The sequence below is a fragment of the Fukomys damarensis genome, unplaced genomic scaffold (assembly GCF_012274545.1).
Source record: "Fukomys damarensis isolate Sample0158 unplaced genomic scaffold, DMR_v1.0_HiC HiC_scaffold_39, whole genome shotgun sequence".
In the NCBI taxonomy this organism is placed as follows: domain Eukaryota; kingdom Metazoa; phylum Chordata; class Mammalia; order Rodentia; family Bathyergidae; genus Fukomys; species Fukomys damarensis.
In genome coordinates, this window is record NW_022900951.1 from 48,645,806 (window position 1) to 48,663,353 (window position 17,548).

Genomic DNA, 17,548 nt, shown 5'->3' on the forward strand with positions numbered 1-17,548 from the left:
AAAAAAAAAAAAAAAAATAAATAGAACAATCAGGAAAGAAAGGGACCCACTCAAAGATAAAATAATAAAAGTAATTAACAGACATTTTGTCTTATAAAAAGGAATAGAAATATTTTTCTCATACCTGGGGAATGAAAAATAAATGGAGATGGGCATGGTAGCTCATGCCTATGCTCCCGGAATTCTGGAAAGTTTACATGAGAGTATTGCATGTTCAAGCACAGTCTGGGCAAACCAAGGACTTGTCTAGACCCTGGCTCAAAATAATTTTTTGGCTCAATTTTTTTTAAAAGTTGGAGGGCTGGGGATTTAGCTCAGTGGTTCCAACACCTGCCTTGCAAGCTCAAGGTCCCAAATTCAATCCCCAGGACCAAAAATAAATAAATAAATACATAAATGAAAGGTAGAGGGTGTAGCTCAGTGCAAATACTATCAATGCAATCTCCAGCACCACACATACAAAAAAGAATATATGAAATTGAGTTTTGCATGGAGAATAGTGATAAAAAAAGTTGTGGAAATTCAGTTATCATACCTCACCTTTAGAACATAAATTTATAAACATGATAAAAATTTGTGTTACTGTAAATCTATCATAAGGAAATATTAGAAATAATTTCAGCATCCAGCAATTAAATATGAATTATGATATACACAATGATACATTCTAAAACAATGTGAAAATATATGAGATATTTTAAAATAATCACAAGTAATGATATTAAAAATTTCCTAACCATATTAGTATGTATCTTATCTTTTTGATGAAAAATAACATATTCTTTTCCATAAAGTTTGAAAATTAATAGTCACTTCTGTGTAGATGATTTATGAATGATTTATATCGACTTTTTTTCCTTTTATATATTTTATAAAATGCTCATAGGTTACTTATACAATTAGTAAAAACCCAAAGGTGGTTCCATTTTCTCTTTTTTAACCAGTGCATATTAATCCTTATATGTGGTCTACCAGCAATTATTCTAAGTTCATACCATTCCTCCAGAAATAAACAGATATTCCTAGAGCTATTGTTTATTAATGAATCAGAAGATGAGCTATCAGTAACCATTGTTCTTTTGTAGCCTTTTGCACAGTGTAATAAGATTTCAAGGGAGAAAAAAAGTTTTGGTTGGCACATAGTGCTCTTGCACAGGTCTCCTAGACTCTTGTTCTTATTGTTTAAATAAAGCATACTGTGTAACCCCTTAATGCCTGAATGTGTGGATGTGTGCATTCAATTGTGCATGTGCCTGTGCATGAATGAATGAATGGTAGAAGCATTACCAAGTCATAGGTACCAGATCCTGTTTATATTGCTTCCTTTCCCTTTTGTCTTTTAAAATTCAGAACATCAGAGTATATATAGCCTTGGTGATTACTCAGTTCCTTAATCTTGAAAATGATGAAATTGATGTACAGTAAGGGATATAGCTTTTCTAAGTTAACAAAGCTGGTTAATAACTGATTCTATCTTTGATATTTCCAAGCAATTGTTTTTCCACCCACTCCCATACTCTGTTTGCATCCTTTTCTTACTGGCATCTGCCTACATTAGCTGGATAAACAACTACATTAATCATCTAAAATATTGCTAATTGCCCATGATGCTATGAAGATAAAAGGCACAATCAGCCTACATTAGAAGAGAAATCATAATCTAGCACTACTTATCTTTCTTGCTTTCTCTCTTTCTTTGTTTTCTCCTTCTTTTATTTGTTTATTCTGCAAACATTATCAAACCAACTACTATATGGCAGATACTGTATTATATGAAGACGGAGTAGTGATCAAGATAAATGTGATTTTTAATACCAAAGGAAAAAATGGATTGCTAAAAAATAATTACAATAAAACCTAACAACTCAATAGAGTTGTTGAATTGGAACTTGACTGAGAATATCTTAAGCAGATATTTAAATATTTGTTTCTGGCAGTGACACTTCTGGTAGTCTTGTAACCCCTGTCAATTTCTTTCTAGAAGGTTTATAAATATATAAAATAATATTGAATTGCAAAGTGAACTGATTATATTGAAATATATTATGTTTTGTTAAATTGATTTGTAGTATAACAAACTATTTGTGATGTAATACTCACACATTAAATAAAATATATACACTGGTCTAACTACTACCATGATTTCATAGTGGTGACAGACAGAAAGGTTATTTTAGATATTTTCATAAATTTAGTGTATTAAAGTACCTGCAATTTTTGTTGATGTCAAAGTCACAACACTGCTAATACTGTAATGTTATGGCTTCTTTCCTATATTTAAAAATAAGCAAATGTTAAATTTTAATTAGAAGTTACTGAAAATAAAAGATGTAAGTTATTTTTTATCCAAATTCACCTCCTGATCCTATATATGGAACACTTGGAGGGTATATGGACTCCAGATTAAGAGCTTTTGTCATAAAGCTTCTTTTTAAAAGACTTTAATGACAAAAGATCACATACAATACCCCATCCTTTTATAGCCCATAATTCAACGGCTTTAGTATATTCAGACACATATTTTATCACATCAGAAGAAACCCTCAATCCTTGAGCTGTCAAACCTCTACAATCTCAAGTCCACACAGCCTTAAGCAATTCCTAGTCTATATTTCATTCTATATATAATTCATGTTTCATATAAGTGGCATCTCTCAAAACTTATCAACAAAAGCCCTCCAGTAACATTCTTACTGAAGTCCATATAGTACTTCTGCAGAGAAACTGTCTCTGCCTATTGAATCAGAAGTTATCACTCTGACAAGAGATAAGATTAGTACATTTCTCTTTTATTTTCTTCATACTTTTATACTCTGATATTAGTTATCTACAACTGACTGCTGGTCTTCTCTACTTAAACAGTCTTCTGATGGTCATTCTCACAGTGCATTCCTGCAAACTCGAAAAGTAACTAATATATATTTAGTCATTTGTTATAGTTTAAATATGGAGTGTCCCTGAAAGAATCATGCATTATGGGCTTTATACTTAATACAATAATGTTCTGGGTAGGGTCTAGAAAATTGATTGGATCATGAGGGCACTAATCTAATAGACTCATAAGTTCATAAGTGAATGAGTTATTAGTATGTGAGGCCCAATCAGATGAAGTAGATCACAATGAACAAATCTTTGAATGGTATACCTTTCCCAGCCCCTTCACTTATCTTTGTCTGTTTCACTTAATCTGCTTCTTGTTTGTTTGTTTGTTTGTTTAGATTAGTGGTTTTCCTCTTCCGTGATATTCCAGAATGATGTTTTTGCATTAAAACAAGCATAAAATACTGAACAAAGCCATGGACCGACACCATATAATTCTGGCTAAGCCCTTCCATAAGGGGAAAATGTTAGGGTCCCCAATATTGTTGGCTTTTAGGTCTGGGATATCAGTTAAGGGTTCCTAAAGTGTTAGGTGAAAGAAAAAAGTGTGAGATCCTCTGGAAGTATATAGACTGCAAATAAGAAGAAATAAAGTTCAGAAGACAGTTTACTACATATGGGCTAAATACAAGGATTATAAGTTATCAAATTGATACAGACAGCCACACCCATATCATTACTCCAGAGTTAGTATTGGGTAGCACATCATCTGAATTTCTCTTAAATCTTATAAAGAAAAAGTGATATAAGCAGATAGACAAGTCTGTATACATAGCATTTAACTTTGATAATTGTATAGTTTTCTACTTATGTTGTAGTTAAAATGTCAACTGCCCAGAATGAATGTAATCATTATGTACTGCCAATATGTACCAAAAAGTCAAAACTAAGAAGGAATTCAAAATAATTAAATGCTGGTAAATCTGAGAAGGAAAGGAAAGTCTTATCCATATTTAAAGGTAAATTCTATTTATATCACTCTATGAAATTAGTATGGAGTTTTCTCAAAAATCTTAAAATAGGACTACATATGAGATAGCTATACCACTAACAACGATATATCCAAATGTAGTAAAGCCTATATACTATAGAGGTACCTGTTTTTGCATATCTATGACAACACTATTTTAATAGCCAAATTGTGGAATTAACCTTGGTGCATGTCAAATGGTAATGGATAAACACAATATGGTATATATACACAATTGAGTATAACCTACTGTCAGAGAAAAGCCAACAGAACAGCATAATCCATGGCTTTCTTTTTCCTAAATAAAAAAAAATCACTGGAATAATAAGCTGGAGAAAGACTTATGGAACCTATCTTCTTTTTTCTTATTCTTTTTTATTGAGTTTATTTGTACTTTTAAAGTATACAGTACAGTTACATCCATCATTGGGATCTTGTACCTTTACATGTCAGATCTTGGTTCTCATTTTTTCCCCTTGTCCCTGCCCTCCCTTCACCCTCTCCCACCTCCCCTATTTACTGAGACTTTGTTTTTAGATCTTGTACTTACATGTCAGATCTTGGTTCTCATTTTTTCCCCTTGTCCCTGCCCTCCCTTCACCCTCTCCCACCTCCCCTATTTACTGAGACTTTGTTTTTCTTTTTTCCTTTTCTCATATGTTTTCTTGTCCCTTATTTCCTTGGTTCAGTTTTGATAATTCATTTGTGTCTAGGATTCTATCCATTTCTTCTAGATTCCCAAATTAGTTGAAATGTAAGTACTCAAAGTAGTTACAATTTATCTTCTGGACTTGTGTTCATTGTGATTTTGTTTTTCTCACTTTAAATTGCACTGATATGGATCTTTCCTTTCCTTTTTTGGTATGTGAGGATAAACAGTTGTCTATTCAATTAATTCTTTTGAATTCTTCAATTATTTCATTCTTTGTGGTTTTGTAATTTTTAGCCTCAATTTCATTAATTTCTACTCTACTCTTTATCATTTCTTTCCTCATGCTAGCTTTAAATTTAGACTGTTCTTTTTCTAAGACCTTGATATGCACCATACGTTTATTAACTGGGAAACATGGTTTTAATAATGTGTATTGCATTTACAGCAATAAAGTTCCCTCTTAAAACTGCTTTTATTTCACACTATACATTCTAGTAAAAAGCACTTGTGTTGTCATTTAATTCCAAAAACAATTTAATTGTCTTTATTTGCTATTGTATTTATTCACTTGTTTTTCTTAAAATTTATGAGATTTATTTTGGTATTGATTTGCAATTGCTTGCACTGTTGCATGCCTGGAAAATTTCTTAATATTTCATCTCTCGTATTTATTTAAGCAAGCTGTATGGACTAAAATGTGGTCTATTTGGAAAATGTTTCATGTGCTGCTGTAAAGAATGGGTACTGTGATTTGTAGGGTGAAATACTCTCTGAATACCCATTCAGTCTTTTGTCTCAGAGGTGTGGTGCAAGTCGGATATTTTTTCATCAATAGGTTTTTATTTACATCTTCAACTTCATTGACTGATATAGAGGTATTTAAATTTTTAATATCTTCTTAATTCAGGATTGGTAGCTCATATGTATCTAGGAAAATGTCCATTTCTTTTGGGTTTTCCACATTAGTAGAATTCAGGTTCTCAAAGTATGTACTGATGATCTTCTGGATTTCCACAGGATTTGTTTTGATTTTACTCTTTTCACTCCTAATTGCACGGACTTGTGTTCACATTTTCATTTTTTGTTTGTTTTTAGTTTAACTCCTGGGTTGATGCTTTTAGATTGCTTATGGTGAGTATCTTTATTGTTAGTATTAGAACCCTTAGAAAATGACTAATTCTCAGAAGATGTCTTCCAGGTTTAGCTGGTTTTTCGATTTTGAGACTGCTGCAAGATCCTACTTCTTCAATTTATTGAGGATGATAAGTTGCTGCCTACTTGAACTAGCCCCTGGTTCTTTGGCACAGGCCTATAGTATTTTCTATGACCCTCATGCAATCTCAGTCTTGGTACATGAGGAAGAACAACTGATTAGAACAATTATATCATGTTCGCTGGAGTACTACAACCAGCAATAACAACAGCCTCAAACACAGCCAAGAAAATGACAAAATGTGGTAACTATTAATTTGTCACCTTTAGTTATATGAACTGGATTTATGGTTGCATAAAAATATAAAACAAAGCAGGAAAATATTTGCAATAAAGAAGCCCTCAATATATTGATTTTACCCTCAGGGAAGAATATTTAACAGGATTTTTAGGGGTCATGGAGAAATAGAAGAAAAGGAAGAGATTAGCAGCAAGGCTAGAGGACAAAAATCAGTCAGCCTTCAGGAAAGTGGTGAAGACCACAGGTGGGAAAGAGAAAAGGAAGAAATAAAAACAAGAACAAACCAAGACAACAACAAAATAGAAACCATGTTAACACTCACATGAAAATAAAAACAATCAAGAAAAACAAAACATGCACAAAACAAGAAAAGGGTGAAATTTTGATAAAGAAAAAGAAAATTTAAAATGTCCACTTCAAGATGTGTCTGTACTGTCACTCGTAGACAACGTGGGCAGCATACAGATCTGACTTGATTAATCCCAGCAAGTCAGCCATAGGGTTAATTCTGGGTAGTGGGTAATCCTAGAAAGCTGATTTTCTGGCTGGTTTCTGACTCAGAGTCTGGAACTAGACCTGTAGAGCCTGCAATGGTTTGAGGCTCTAAGGTCCCTGAACACCTGCTGATTTGAACTCTGACACTGACACTGGAAGCCACTAGATGGAGCCAACCTACAGTTGTTCTGAGTTCTGAGCTCAGTTGGCCCCTTGCAAAGATGGATACTGGCCAATTGCTCCCTCCTGGGGGACATCCAAACCCCAACAACTTAACAACCACTGCAATCCACTGTGTCCAACACCCCACTCCACTGGTGCATTTCTCCATGGAGGTTGCTGGGGTCTCCAGTAGTCATGGTTCACCTAGAGATTTCAGCTTGCCTTCCCACATAGTAAGTCCAGGCTCAGATAGGAGGTACTGCCTGTTACCTCCTTCTTTATTAGAGCCTCTCTCTTTACTCTCCCTGTTGATTTCAATTCTTGCTTTGCCTCCTTCCTGGGTCCCAAGAACACCCTTCCCTCCTTCTTTTCATCCTCAAGTTGCTGTATTCCAGTGCCTGGACACCAAACCTCAGAGAGGCCCTCTCTCTGCTGCCACCACTCTGCCATCTTCCCAGAAATTTCAAGTCTGGTATTTGCTAAAGTTTTATCTATTCGATATGTCTATTTATGAGAGTGAGCTACTCAAATTACTGAATCTCTGCGCTATGATTTTGCTGATTATTTTCACTCTTTCATAACCAGTACATTTTGTTTTATTACATTGAGTGTGCCAGTATTCAGTGAATATGTATGAGAATTATTATCACCTCTTGTTTAATTGTTCCCTTAACTAATATGTAGTGACCTTCATCAACACTTCTGATCAGTTTTAGATTAAGGTCCATTTGTCCAAAATTATTGTGGTTACTCCATCTTACATATCCAATAATATTGCACATAATTTTTTCCATCCTTGGTTTATTAGACTATGATTTTTTTGTATGAGGGATCGAACTTGGGACCTTGTGCTTGCAAGACAGACTGTGGCACCACTGAGCTAAATCCCTGGTTCCTATGAATATATTTTTATTTAGATGTATCTATTGTATGCAGAATACTGTTGAATTTTGATTATTGAAGTCATTCACCAATCTGTCTCTTGAATATGCAGTTGAACCCATTTATATGGAGAATTATTATTGAGAGTTATTAGTTTATTCCTGACATTGCTTTATTTTTCATTTATTGATTACTTTTCCCAATTGCACAATATCCTTGATGTATTAATTCCATCAGACTCTTTGGCATTGTTTCATTTTCTCTGGGATATCCTTGAAAATTTTTTCAAGTGCTGGTTTCGTGGTTATTAATTTCTCAAGGAGTTCTTCTTCATTATAGGTCCTTATTTTTCTATTAGTCTTGAAGTATAATTTATGAGGACGTATCAGGCTAAGTCAAAAGTTGTTTTATTGACCTACTCAGTTTAATAAGTTTTGACCCAGTCATTGTTTTGCAAGGAAAGTACTTGAACTGGATATAGCAATGTCAACATTGTCAACCATATATCAATTGTGTACAATAAATATTCTTTTAACAATTTCACTTTTTTAAAATGTCCTCTAGAGCTGTACTATGCTGTTAGTAACAGACTTGTTTGTGCAGGAAGGAAGGAAGGAAGGAAGGAAGGAAGGAAGGAAGGAAGGAAGGAAGGAAGGAAGGAAAAAGACGATAAAATGAAGAGGGTAACTTAGTAAAAAAGAGATGGTGAAAATGGAAGCCTGATCCCCTAGGTAGAGGCTGAACACCACAAACTGTGGGCAGTACAAAGACCTCCAGCAGAAACTCACTGATCACAGCTCTGAAGACACAAAGGAGCAAGAGAGACTGAACATAGTTGTACACTGTGGGTGCTTTCCTTGTATATTTCTTAATACTAGAATAGATTGAGTCAACTGGAAATCCTAACCACTACTGACCATCCTGTGCAGTCAAAAGAGGACATCTACAGATCTCAGATACTGTGACAGATTGGAAAGCAGAACTCTTGAATTAAAGACAGTTTGGAATCTGATCACACAGGAGCAGAGTGCATTAGCTTGAGCAGAGAACATCTGGCAATACACTAGGGTAAAAGACATTAAAGGGAAACTATGGAGATGAATGTGGGACTTACCTGGTGGAAAGGTAAGTGAGAATGATAGGTCATTGTAAGAAGTCCATGAGAGCTGGATGCTGGAAAAACTATTTCATGTACTCCTCTTTACAAATTAGTTAAGATATTTGGATATTGGATCAGAGACAAAAGTCTGCTATTACTATGTCAAAGCACTGCTTACAGCCAGAAGGTCAACCCAGAGAATCTGAGAGCTCTCACCAATCTCAATCAGGCAGTTATGAAGCCAACAGGCTTGGCTGACTGCAAGTGGATTACAAATGCAGTGCAAAGGGACTGCAAAAGAAACCATCAACAGAATTAAGAGACAACCTACAATGTGGAAAAAATTTGTACCAGCTGCTCCTCAGACAAAGGACTATTATCTAGAATATATAAACAACTCACAGAAATCTGTCCCCCAAAATATAAAGACCCATTTTTAAAATGGGCCTCTGAAATGTACAGAAATTTCTCAGACAAAGAAGTAAAAGCAGCAAGTAAATATATGAAAAAATGTTCCACATCAATGGTCATTCAAGAGATGCAGATGAAAACAACACTGAGATTCCACCTCACCCCACAAAGAATGGCTGCTATCAATAAATCAATCAACAACAAATGTTGGCAGGGTTATGGGGAGAAAGGAACCCTTCTCCATTGTTGGTGGAAGTGCAGACTGGTACAACCACTGTGGAAATCAATATGGAGATACCTCAAAGAGCTGGAACTAGAGGTTCCATTTGACCCAGCCATCCTTCTGCTGGGTATCTTTCCAAAAGAATTAAAAGAATCATACCACAGTGATATATGCACATCAATGTTTATAGTGGCACAGTTTGTAATAGCTAAAACTTGGAAACAGCCCATTTGACCATCAATTGGAAACTGGATAAAGAAGAAGTGTTTTTTCTAATAAATGGAATACTACTCAGTCATAAAGAATGAGAAATTAGATTCATTCACAGGAAAATGGATACATATTGAGGATATACTCCTAAGTGAAATAAATAAGTCCCACATCTGTAAATACCGAATAGTTTCTCTGATGTGAAAAACTATAATAGTACATAAGATCTTAATAGATAATTGACAGTGTGGAATAGGAAGAAAAGTGCTAAAGGTGTAGGGAAAGTGGGAAGGGTAGGGGAAAGGGAATAAGGGAAAAGAAAAAATATGAGAGAATGAAAAAATGGAAATAAAGTGTTTTTAAATGGGGAGGGGTGAGGGGTGAAGGGAGTACAGGGACAAGGGGAAAAATGAGAACCAAGACCTGTCATGTAAAGGTACAGGATCCCAATAATGAATGTAAGTGTACTGTATACCTAAAATGTACCAATAAACTCAACTTAAAAAAATAAAATTAAAAAAAGAAAAAGAAAATTTTAGTATATGTTGTGGAGAGTTTCTCTATTGGTTATGTCAGTTTGGTGTTCTATATGCCTCACTTATTTGCTTTTTTTTCCTTTCCATATATTTGAAAAGTTTTCTGTCTTTATTTCTGTCAGCAGATTGTTAAAATTTTGTTTGGGTCCTTGTATCATTCAGTGCCTACAGGAGAGACAGATGTAGGGCCAGGAATTTAGCCCAGTGGCCCTGTTGCCTGCCTTACAAGTGCAAGGTCCTGAGTTTGATCATTGGTACTGCCAAAAAAAAAAAAAAAAAAAAAAAAAAAAAAAAAAAAACAGAGGGAGAGAGAGAGAAACAGATGTAATGCAAATACATATAGATTAGTTTAAAACAGGTGCCACTGGATCAGGTGTAGAAAGTGAAGAATGGTGCTTCTCTAAAGAAACAGAAATGGGTCCTTCTTCTTTACATGCATTTTGTACTATTCTGGTGACAATTGTCTGAGGGTGAGTTTTCCACACACAGAACTATACTGATTCAATTTAGGTAGGTGTTTCTTACTTAAGTTGACACAACAAGTTTACTATTACAATCAATCCTTTGTCAACATGACAGTCAGACACATTTCTTTAAACCATAATCTCCAGATACAAAAACAAGTTCATAAGAAAAAAAATTTAAAAAGACAATTTCATAACTATGCCTAATATGTTATAACTATCCTGCATACAAACCAAAAGGCACTAATTCCCTCCCCAGAATAGAAGGCAAATGTTATTTGGGTGATGCTTATTCCTAATGCTTCATAAATTTAACATTATAAAATCTGTTTAACAATACTTAAGAACCAATATTAAGTCTATCAACATTATATTACATAGGACGGGAGGGGTGTCACATGCCTGTAATCCCAGCATTCAGGAGGCTGAGGCAGGAGGATTGCTGTGAGTTCAACACCAGCCTGGGCTACACAGTGAGTTCCAGATTGGTCTCTACTACATAGTGAGACCCTGTCTCAAAAAAACAAAAACAAAAACAAAAACAAATTATATTACATAGGAAGGATATAAGGAAAGAACTATTAAATTATAATCCTTGATTCTGTAACTGATGATGAGGTCACAGCTAGTATTTAGAACTTCCCTCTTTTATTACCCATTCTGTATTTCCTGGACCATCAGCAAGCACTGCAGCAGGACTTGAAGCTGTCTTGGATAAAATGAACCATATCTTCATTCCTGAAGATACTGGGCCATTTGTCATTCTTCTGGATTGATTTGTTTTAATTTACTACTAACTTTAATAACAGGTTATGGTAATACTGGGATGCTTGCTAAAGGAACTCATACACTTCATGCATAAACTTCTTTTCCTCTATTGTGGACTAATAGTGCAACTTTCCTTTTGTAGTCCAGGGCAATTACACTTGTCAACACTGTGACTCCATTTTTTGGCTTGTTTACTCAGAGGCATGAAGAAAACAAAATGACTAGATGGAAGTCTCAGGATGATGTCATGGCATGTGTCTAGATGTCCTCTCCATTCCTCATGAAATGGTAGATAGGCCTTTACAGAGGTGGCTAGGTTTAGAATGTGTGATCCTAGGATCAAGGGTGTGTGATCACTAAATTAGTCTACTGATTGATTTGGCATAGTTCTGGGAGTGGAAAATGGAAAGACCCATCTTGGATGTGAGTGCTACCAACCCAAGGGATGGTATCTCAGATAAAATAAAACGGAAAGAATGAGGGCTACTGTAGTCACTACTTATCACTTGCTGCTGCTTGTTGCTTATCCTGCATTTTTACTGCCATGAAATATTTCTCCTTAATGATATTGCTTTTCCATGCCACCGTGCCTTGGAGCAAGCCAGTTATAGACTGAAATCTCTATAAAGTATAAGTGTAAATCAAATATTTCTCCTTTAACTTTGTTTTTTTAAAGATAACATTTATTATCTACTCTTACAAAGGATCTCTAAAATTTAAATGTAAGTTTAGGCAGGGATGTGGGAAAAAATGAGAACCAAGACCTGTCATGTAAAGGTACAAGATCCCAATGATGAATGTAACTGTACTGTATACCTAAAAAGTACCAATAAACTCAATGAGAAAAAAATGTAAGTTTAGTAGAATTATTTTCTCCATGCTTTATAGAATTGTTTTCAATGTGCTTTTTATAGGTTTATCATGTACTTGTTCAGTACTATCTGTTTATTTCTCTTTGAGTTTATTGGTACTTTTTAAGTATAAAGTACAGTTACATTTATCATTTGGATCTGTACCTTTACATGACATCTTGGTTCTCAGTTTTTCCCCATACCCCTGGCCTCCCTTCACCCCCTCCATGCTTCCCTATTTACAAATCTTTGTTTCCCTTTTTCCATTTTCTCGTATTTTTTCTTTCCCTTCTTTCCTTTCCCCCACACTTCCCAATTCCACTACACCTTTAGCCCTTTTCTTCCTATTTCACATTGTTAGTTATACCATTTGTATATTATTTACAGTTTTAGTTTTTCGCACAAGAGAAACTATTCCGTATTTTCGTGTGTGTCTTACTTATTTTGCTTTAAGGGAAAGGCCTCAATATGCATGCATTTTCCTATGAATGACACCAGTTTCTCATGCTTTATGGCTGAGTAGTACTCCATTTTATATAAAAACCACATCTTCTTTATCCAGTTTCTAACTGATGGGCAGTTGGGATGTTTCCAACTTTTAGCTATTACAAACTGTGCCGCTAAAAGCATGGGTGTGCATAGATCGGTGTAGTATGATTCTTTTAATTCTTTTGGAAAGATATCTAGCAAAGGGATAACTGGGTCAAATAGAACCTCTACTCCACATTCTTTGAGGTATCTCCATATTGATTTCCATAGTGGTTGCAACAGTCTGCACTCCCACCAACAATGGAGAAGGGTTCCTTTTTCCCCACAACCCTGCCAACATTAGTTTGGGTTGATTTCTTGATAGCAGCCATTTTTTGTGAGGTGAGGTGAAATCTCAGTATTGTTTTCATTTGCATCTCTTGAATGACCAGTGATGTGGAACATTGTTTCATATATTTATTTTCTTCTTTTAATTCTTTGTCTGAAAAAAGTCTGTTCATTTCACATGCCCATTTTTGAATTGGATCTTTATATTTGGAAGGGTTGATTTTTTTTTGATTCTTTATATATTCTAGAAAATAGTCCTTTGAGGAATAGCTGGAAAAAGTTTTTTCTGATATTGTACATTGTCTTTTTGCTCTGTTGATGGTTTCTCTTGAAGTGCAAAAGCTTTTTAATAAGATGAGATACCAGTTGTGAATTCTTCGTGCTAGTTCCCATGCCACTGATGATTTTTTCATAAAGTCTTTTCCAATGCAAATGACTTCAAAAGTTCTGATTAACATGTCTTCCAGAAAGTTTAATGTTCCTTTTTTAATATATAGATATTTACTAAAGTTAGATTTTAGTTTAGTGCATGGTGAAAGATACGGGTGTAGTTTTAATCTTTGGCAGGTTGAAATCCAGTTTTCCCAACACAATTTATCAACGAGGCTATCTTTCCTCCACTGAGGTTGGTTGGCTCCTTTGTCAAAGATGAGGTAACTGAGTACATCTGGAGTTGTTTCTGTATCTTCCAATCTATTCCACTGATCCTCAGGTCTTTTCTTTGCCAGTGTCATGCTGTTTTTATCACAGGGGCTTTGTAGTATACTTTCAAGTTTGGAAATGTGATACCCCCTGCCATGTCTCTTTGTAGCCTAGGATTGCTTTTGCTATTCTAGGTCTCTTATGGTTCCAAATGAAATTTGGAATTATTTTCTCTAGTTCTGTGAAGTATAGTGTTGGAATTTCAATTGACATTGCATTGAATCTGTATACCAGTTTTAGTAGTATGGCCATTTTCATTATTCTGATTCTTCATACCCAGGAGCAAGGGATATCTCTCCATTATCTTATAGCCTCTTTGATCTCTTTTTTCAGAGTGTTGTAGTTTTCAGTGTAGAGGTCTTTTGCTTCTTTTGTTAGATTGATTTCTTGTCACTTCATTTTTTTGGATGCTATTTTTAAAGGAAATGTTTCACTAATTTCTATCTCAGTGTGTCTAGTATTTGTGTACAAGAAGGTTATTGCTTTTTGAGTGTGGATCTTGTATCCAGCTACTCAGCTGAAAGTGTTTATTAAGTCTAGAAGTCTTTTGGCAGGGTTTTTTTGGGTCTTCTAGGTAGATTGTCATATTGTCAGTAAATAATGACAGTTAAACTTCTTCCTTTCCTATCTTTATTGCTTCAATTCATTTCTCTTGTCTAATTTCTATGGCTAATGTTTCAAGAACTATATTGCACAGGAGTGGTTATAGTGGGCATCCTTGTCTTGTTCCTGATTTTAAAGTGAAGTTTTTCAGGTTTTGGCCATTTAATATGATATTGGCTGTTCATTTTTCATAGATAGCCTTTATCAAGTTGAGATGAAGACCATCTATTCCAATTTTCTGGGCTGGGGGTTTAGCTCAGTGGTTCTGCCACCTGCCTTGCAAACACAAGGACCTGAGTTGGATCCCCAGTACCAAAAAAATCATGCAGGGTTTTTATTATAAATGGGTGTTGAATTTAGTTGAATGCTTTTCTGCATCTATTGAGACAATCATCTGGTTTTTGTCCTTGACTGTTGATATAGTGCATTACATTTATTGATTTACATATGTTGAACCATCCTTGCATCCCTAGAATAAATGCAACTTAGGGTGGATGATCTTTTTGATGACCTTTTGTATTCTGTTTGCTGGTATCTTATTGAGAATTTTTGAGTCTATGTTCATTAAGGAGATTGGGCTACAATTCTCTTTTTTGGCTGTGTCTTTCCCTGGTTTTGGGAATCAAAGTAACACTTGCTTCCAGGAATGAATTCGGAAGTATTGCTTCCCTTTCAATTTCATTGAGAAGTTTAAAGAGTAGTGGCGGTATTTCTTTTCTAAATGTCTTGTGGAATTCAGCAGTGAGTCTATCAGGACCTTGGCTTTTCTTCATTGGTAAAATTTTAATTACATTTTCAATTTCACTGATTGTAATTGGGGTGTTTAGAATTTTTTAGCTTCTTTGTTCAACTTTGGTAGTTCATAAGAAACTAGAAATCTGTCCTTTTCTTCTGTATTTTCCATTTTGTTAGAGTACATGTTCTCAAAGTAGGTATTGATGATCCGCTGGATTTTGGATGAATCTTTTGTGATTTCACCTTTTTCTTCCCTAATTTCATCGAGTTGAGCCTTTTCTTTCCTTTTTTTTTTTTTTTTGACAAGTTTGGCTAACAATTTATCTGTTTTATTTATTCTTTCAAAAAATCAATTCTTCAATTCCTTGATTTTTTTTGTGTCATTTTCGTAGTTTCCATTGCATTGATTTCTGCTCCAATTTTATAATTTCTTCCCTTGTACAAGCATTGGATTTTTCTTGCTCTTCTTTTTCTAGGAGCCTACAATTCATCATTTATTTATTTCAGTTCATTCTGTTTTCCTAGTGTGGGCACTCACTGATATGAATTTTCCACTTAGAACTGCTTTCATTGTGTCCCATAGATTCCTGTATGTTGAATTTTCGCATTATCATTTATTTGTAAAAACTGACTCATTTCTTTAATTTTCTCTGTGACCCATTGATTGTTCAGCAGAGTGTTGCTCAGTTTCCATGTGCATGCGAAGTTCTTACAGTTTCTTTTGCTATTAATCTCCAGTTTAATTGCACTATGGTATGATGATATACATGGGCTAACTTCAATTCCTTTGCATTTAATTAAACCTATTCTATGAGTTAATATGTGTTCTATTTTCCGAAATAACCCATGTGAAGCCAAAAATAATGTATATTCTGATTTTGTGGGGTGGAATACTCTATAGATGTCTATTAAGTCCATATGTTGAAAAGCTTGGTTCAGTTCTAGTATTTTGCGGTTGACTTTTTGTCTAGATTATCTGTTTGTTTATGATAGTGGGGTATTTAGATTCCCCACTACAATTGTATTAGTGCTTATTTGGTTTTTCATGTTCCTTACTATTTATTTTATATAGTTGGGGGCATTAATATTTGGTTCATATATATTTGTGATTTTCATCTCTTCCTCTTGAATTGTTCTCTTTACAAGGATGTAGTGGCCTTCTTTGTCTCTCTTCATAGTTTTGGTTTGAAATTTACGTTGTCTGTGAATAAGATAGTCACCCCTGCTTTGTCTGAGCTTCTGACACATGGAGAACTATTTTCCATCCATTCACTTTCAGTCTATGGGGTTTTTTATTTTGCACTAGGTGTGTTTCTTATATGCATCATATTGTTGATTTCACTTCTTATTCCATTCTGCCAGTCTATTTCTCTTGATTGTTGAATTGAGGCCATTGACATTGATAGTTATAACTGATATGCATTGCCTTATCTTTGTTATGTTATTGTCCTGTTGTTGGCTCTTTTTAATTTTCCCCCTTTTCCCTTTAGATTCTTGCCTTGCCTAATTGATTTGCTCTGTTGGGCTTCATGTTGTTGTGACCTTCACTGTCTTTTTCTAGGATATTGTTTAGAATTGTTTGGAGTGCTGGTTTGGTATTCATGAAGTTTCTCAGGTATTTTTTGTCATGTAAGTATTTTATTTCCACATCCATTTTGAAAGAGAGTTTTGCAGGATACATCCGACTAAATTGGATGTTGTTTTTAGGGCTTAAAATACATCACTCCAGGCTCTCCTTGACCTAAGGGTTCTGATGGGCTTTCCTATGCATGTGATTTGTTTCTTTTCTCTTACTGCTTGTAATATTTTGTTCTTCTATTGGGTTTCTGGTATCTTGTTTATCCTAAGTCTAGTTGTAGATTTTTTTTTGATCATGGCTAGTTGGAGTCCTATATGCCTCACTTATCTGTATGTCAATTCTTCCCCCCTGTTTGGGAAGATTTCTGTCATTAAATCTGTGAAAAGATTTTTTTGTGTCATTTGTAATTTCTCTTGCTACTTCATGGATTCCTATCAGTCTTATGTTATTCTTCTTTGCTTCATCTAGAAGTTGTTGGATCAGTTTCTCATGATCCCTTACTGTTTTCAAGAGATCTCTCTTTTCATGGTCACTGACTGCAATCCTATCTTTTCTATCTGAAATTCTATCTTCACATTCACTTATCCTTCTGCCAAAACTTTCAATAAAGTTTTTAAGCTCCTGGATATCTGTTTGAATCCTTTTCATGGATTCCATTTTTATCCTATGTTTCGTATTCATGGTTTCCAATTCTTTCCTATGCTGAGCCTTCATGGCTTCTATAATGGCTCTGAGCTAACTTTTTTTTTGTCTGTTTCTGTTCTTGAGTCTCTAATCATGTCTTTCACTGTGCTCACAATCTCTGTAGTTATCTGTGAAACTATTTCTCTTTTGTATTTTTCTAGAGCCTGATTGATCTGTTTTTTTTTATTTACTTCCTGTGCTATGAGTTCAGAGTGTCTAGGTGGTTGATTGTCATAGTTTTCCACCTCATTTCCTGTAGAATTTGTCATTGGTGAACTGGAATTCTGTGTTGTGTCTTGTTTAAGTGTTTTCTTATTTTTCTTTTTGTTCTTGGGCTCTCCATTTAATTTCTGGGTTAGTAGTTTGATCTTCT